The sequence below is a fragment of the Musca vetustissima genome, unplaced genomic scaffold, assembly GCF_032173495.1.
Source record: "Musca vetustissima isolate MV318-11 ecotype Yass unplaced genomic scaffold, APGP_CSIRO_Mvet_v1 utg742, whole genome shotgun sequence".
In the NCBI taxonomy this organism is placed as follows: domain Eukaryota; kingdom Metazoa; phylum Arthropoda; class Insecta; order Diptera; family Muscidae; genus Musca; species Musca vetustissima.
Genome location: NW_026880304.1, coordinates 168,579 through 174,972, shown reverse-complemented (window position 1 = coordinate 174,972; position 6,394 = coordinate 168,579).

Genomic DNA, 6,394 nt, shown 5'->3' with positions numbered 1-6,394 from the left:
ATTAATATTTAAATTGCTTTTTCCTCAAATTTCCTATTATGAAACGTTTTGTTAAAGAGAACCCATTTTTATTTACCGTCGGCGGCCATTATTTCATGCATGATTTGTAAATAGCCAAGACAATAACCCAAAATGCTATGCAAGTGTGCGTGGCTGGTTTTAACCCAACCCACTTTTAGTAGTCATACCTCATCAACAATACAACAACAAACAAGAGAATGAAATCCCGTATGTTTACGCTCTCATTAATTATTTTGAAATATATGACAACAACAATTTACCGTTCCCATGACAAGCTATCTCTTTTCAAATGGAACTGTTAATCTACTTGTTACAATAATAGCAAAAAGAAAGAACGAAAAAAAACAAACAAGTTATTAATAATGACAAAGCTTTAATTAAAACTTGGCTTAAATCATTATTACCCGAACAACAGCAACAACAACAAAATCAGTTGTCTTGTTTTTGCTTTGAATTTATAATAGAAATATGTACATCATCTCTTTGCCACCACACATTCCCTCCAAAAACACACAACAACGAGACATCAACAACAAATCATTTCGTTGTGAGCAAAAGAGATGGACTATCTGAGAATGACCATTCTGCGCCTCACACACTCTTTCATATGACATGTGAATGCTCACTCTCTTTAAGACAATCAATCATTCCTCATTCATTCGCATTCATAACGACGATAAACGATGGAACAATAACAACAAAAACAACAACAAACAATTCGTACAGAGTTAAATCAACCAACCAAACGAAACGAATGTGTATTTTGTTTTTGTATGACTGTGAGAAAATAAAACAACACATCAAAAAATCACACACATGTGCATGCATGTGTATAGTTTTATGAGAGCTTTGTTGTTGTTTCTTTGGCTTTTGTTTGCCTATGAGACTCATTGCTAATGTTTAACTAAGGCTATGAGCCAATGCAAAGTATGAATATTTGACATGGCCATTGTTAGACAAATAAGGCGTCGCAAAAGGGGAGGGGTTTTCTGGAGACAAAAATATTAAATTAAGATATCAATGGAATTTGTGAGATCTGTGTTTATGTGGGGAATAAATTATATGGTAATATGATGAAATGCTGTATGTTTTGAAGAGCTAAAGTTCAGATACAAAAAAATATATTTATTTTTCGTGGGATGAGGAATTTGGATACGAAACTAGTTCAGGAAATAATGAGATATAAGAAATATGAAGATAATGACCATAAAAAAACACTGCTCATATAATAGTAATAGTCGGAAAGGAGAAATTTTGTATATGAATGGTAAGGTGCGATTTCATAACTCACAACCTTAAAAGTGAATTTAAGGGGTATAAGAATACGATATATGAATAAGAATTGAAATCAACATAGATATTTCACAGTTTTATATAAGAGACTTTCTAGAGGATCTAGTAATATTTATTTATTTTAGAAAATATTAAAAAAAAAACTAAAATAATTTTTGTATATTTTAAATTTTCTTTAAAATCTCCAATTCTGCATCTTAAACATTATTATTGTTATCCATTACCACCTCCTCCCATTTCGCAAACATTCATTCTACGTTTATGATGACTTGCTTTAATTTTTCTGTTCTGTTTTTTTTTTCATCTCACTTCTGTTCCTGATTCTCTGTTTTTGCCTGGCTGTGACACTCAGACATCATTTGATTGAAGTCGAATGAACGATTACAAGTTTTACTACTACGTTTGTTTAGAGGCTCTAAAATGTTTGTATGTACGAGTACGATATTTTGCGATATGCTCTGTTTGAATGATGGTGACTGCTTTTCATTTCAGCGATTTTTTCACTCTCTGATACTATTCCGAGCAATTCCAAAACCGACTTGGCTCCCCGGTCTTTTGGTGTGTGTTTTGCTTTTTCACAAACATTTAACTATCAGCCATTTTGATTTACGACTTTAGTGTATTGTTGTGTAGAAGCGTAAAAACTCAGTGATGCGTCGTCGTCATCATCATCGTCATCGCCACCACTATTGTTGTTCATCGTCATAGCCAGACGCCACCAACTAACCATTCATCCAACCAACCAGCCATCCATCCGTCCATCTCTAGTCTTGTGTGAGTGTGGTGAGGGCAAGTTAATGGAATATACCGTTCATCTTCTATTATTTCTTTGAGGGTTTCTTATTCTGCCTTCTCACCACACATCTATTGTTAAATCTCTAACGTTTTCATTTTTTTCTTCTTGTGTTTCAAACATTTGCCTTTACTGACGTCTAGGGCCACATTGTATTTAACATTTATGCTTGGCTTGAAATAGAAATTTTTGACTTGCCTATAATTTTGTTGGTTTCCACACTCCACGGAGGAGGAAATCATTGAGAATTTCATTGTTTGTTGGGCGCCAAGATAAATTAAATTAGTTACTGAGTTAAGAAACTAATTTTATTTATTTTTTTTTTTGTTCCGCGTTGAGGTTAAAAAATATAATTATGAGACTTGAAAAACTCATACTTCCGTAAGAAAAATTAATTCAACTTTTTTGCTTTAGAATATTAAATGGCTTTGGAAATCATACTGTATATTACGTATACAGTAACCAATCCCATATGCCACCGTTTTTCAAAATTTAAAATGTTTCATGAATTATAATTTTTTTATCATATTTCTTATATATCTAAAATAATTTTAAATATAAATAAATACTGCTGTTTTAAATTTTAAAGAGTAAACAAATAGTTTCTTTAAAACAATCTGCATTAATCCCACTTTGTTAATTTCATTAAATATTTTTTGCTGTAAAAATATTATTTGTGACGAACGGAGATGTCGTTATTCGTATATTTGTTCTTTTCTTTATAACCATTTTTTATTATTTTTCGTAATTTTACCGCCACCAATTCGAAATTGTAGGCGTTCGCCGCCTTACATTCCCTGCCATGACCAGCTTGCTGTTCCATAACAAAAGGTTTCAATATTTTGCTAATTTTAGCTTGTGAGAACATTCACATATGTTGCTCATTTCGTTTGATTTCTTAAAGGTTGAAATTAAAGCGTTTATCGAACAAAAGAGGATTTTGTTACACACCACGTTACAGCAATTATCGATACAGTTCAACATAATGAAAACGCCCTCGAATGGAACTAAATTTTGATTTCAAAAATTTTTAATGTTAAGGGTAAAATATTAATTTCACGGACATTGGCCATGAAGTGTAGTTGTTGAAAATTTATTTTTTTATTTAATATTGAATTTGACTTACTTGGTTAAATTTTTTTCCTACAAAATTTTTGAATTTAATATTGAGATTTTTTTAAATCATAATGAATAAATATAAAAAAATAATAACTTAATCTGTCTTGACTGAATCAATCAATCACATCAGCTTTTTATTAATTAATATAATCACCTGTATGTTGTGTCATATTTTACAGCAATTGACTTTTAATTGTCTTACCTTATTAATTTGTCATTAAATAGTTAAAAGTGGATAAATTTTCTAATTAATCTTTGTTAAATAATTTTTATTCCATCTCAAATCCCCATATTTAGAATAGGCAGCATTTATTTAAAATTTAATTATCAAAAAAAAAAAATTCTAAAAATTCTTCGTTCAAACGCCTTTGATTTTTAAAATAACGCAGTCATATTTTTTAAAACAGATAAATAAAATATTTTATGTATTATTCGGTTTTAGCGAAAAATTATTTTACTCTCAAATAATTGTATAATTTCTTCGAAAAAGTAAAATAATTACAAAAATTTTTCCTTGAGTGTAACCATACCGCCACCTATACACACATAGCCAGCACACACCACCCAATTCCTCAACCACAGGCCAACCATTTAGTCGATTCATGAATGATATAACTGTGACATATTGACACTAGAGGGCAAAGTCTTTAACTTATTGCATACATCCCCTAAAGTATACTTTAGTTTTTGTTACTTTGTCATTAATGTAAAAACTCCATGGCTACGGATTTTATTTTGGGTGAAATAGACGATGTGTTATCTTAATTTTTCAACTCCAATGATTTTATGAAAGAAAGCAACAACAACAACAGAATATTGATATATCCATGGGAGAAGAAAAAATGTCCCCATCACTTTCACATTATAGTTATGACAATAGATATTCTTGTTATTTGCTACAACAACAAAAATATGAGAAATCGTTGGGTAGAATGACAAAGAGAACAAATTGAAAATCTTGGAAATTTGATAAAAAAAAACAATTTGACCAAATACAGAAATGTTAGAATTTGCATATATTCAAGATTTTTTAGATATCAGACTATACAACCACCTATACTAGGGCAATGTGTCGTATCCTATTTTTAGTTTCACAGAAACCAGGATGATATGTGAGGTCTTCTTATATTAGAGTTGGTAGTTCCGGAACGAACTAGTTCATTGGAACTACCCAAGAAAGTTCTATATCGTTCATTTTTCTGATCTCGTCCCAATATTTCATCTCGCCGTTAGTGATCTCGTCATTTTCACTGATCTCGTTCGATTCTCGATAGTTTTTCAGATGCTTTCACATTGCGAAAAAAAGTAAATAATAAAATTATTTATGAAAATAATGTAGATAAATAAAAAATATTTTGTGATTATCGTAGGCAGTGGAATTCTGTAGCATCTGAATATTCCACTAAATAGGAGTTAATTGAAATCAAAAAAGAACGTTGAAAGATAAATTCAGAGGAACTATCTAGGAGTCCGAAATGTATGGAGCAAAAGAACTATGTAAGGGAATTAGTTACATTAAAAAAGAACGTCGATGCAATCCGTGAACTATAGTGCCCAACTCTATCTTATATATAATATATGAACTGGATTCTTATTTTAGATAACATAACGGAAATTGACGAAATTTATATAAACAAATGTCTAGTAAATATTCTGTTGAACCCAAAGAGGATTTAAATATTTTCACGATTTCACATATTCATCTTTTATTTATTTATTTTTGCCTCAAAACGACTTATCCTAAATCGTTTTTCAATCTCAGTTAAATACAGCAAAAAAACAACCTCTTCCTTATTTCCCCTTCAAACATCGGCACATGACTGGGTATGGCACACATACACCTCCAGAAAAGCTGATAACTTTATGGATGGCAGACATTAGCCAGCATCCGTTTATACGCTCACCTACACCAACCCCGACAAACATAGATATTGTCGTCGTGATATGAATATTTGCAATCTTTGTATAAATGGAATGGCATGAATGAAAGAATGAGTGACCACCAAAATGAAACGTCGTCTATTCAATTGTGTGTGTGTGTGTCTGGCGTGTTCATTCTTTTATTGTCCATTTTTGTTGAAAAGTGGGAGAAAGAAATGAAAAGTATGATGAGGTTTAAATGCCTGGATGCCATTATTATTACCATTGTTTGCCTTGTGTAGGATCGGAGTTTGTTGGCTGATTGTTGTTGCTGACATTGTTGTTGTCGTCGTCGCATATTTGTTTCCGGTTCGGCATTGTTCTGCCATAACGGTATTCACAATAATTGAAACGGAAGCTTTGGTTTTTGGTTTTGTCATGTTTCCACATACCATGTCTCGATAGCAGAGAACAGCCGTAGTAATGTCCTACTCCTCTCCTCCGCACAAAACTTACCTTTGTAGATGTTATATGGTGTATTGTGGGATTGTGAGGAAGATAAAGAGAAAGTAGGAGATTTTTTTTAGATTTCTTCTATTTGGAAGGGTAAGAAAGAAAGGGGGATAGAGAAATTAAAGGAAATCTATAAAAACTATTAACACATAATTTTTATGTAAATATTTGAGCTTTTTTCTAAATTTATTTAAACATTTTCATTTCAACTTTATCGCTTTTTTAGCATCCTTCCAGTGGGCTTCTGCCCACATTTTTTAAATAATATTTTTTATTTTCTTTTTGAACGTTTCACCTTGGTAGAAATGAGAAATCCATTTAAATTTCATAAATTCCATTCATATGCTTCTGTTTGTCTGCCTGTCTGACTGTCAGTGTGTGTTCCTGTTCTCTGGTTATTGTGTGAACATTTTATGATTTATGAGGTCAAATGCCATGTTAATAAAAGGTCTGGAGAATGTAATCGAATGTGAGCGTAAGGATGTTTGGGGTTAATCATATAATAATTATAAATGATAATCGATTTGAAATAATTTAGTGAAGTGGGAAATCATAGGGTGTTGAATTCATTCTAATATTTGTCAAATCAAGGTTTCTATGAGAGTATGAGCGTCTAATACCCCAAAATATCTCAATTAGGGGAAAATGTCATTCTACTGGCAACACTACCTCAAATACCAGACTGAAATGTGAACTGCCTTAATATACAACAACTAGTGTGACCAACAATACTACAAACTTGGTTTTATGCCAAGACATCAACCCTCAAGCCTAACTTCGGGTAGTATTCAACCT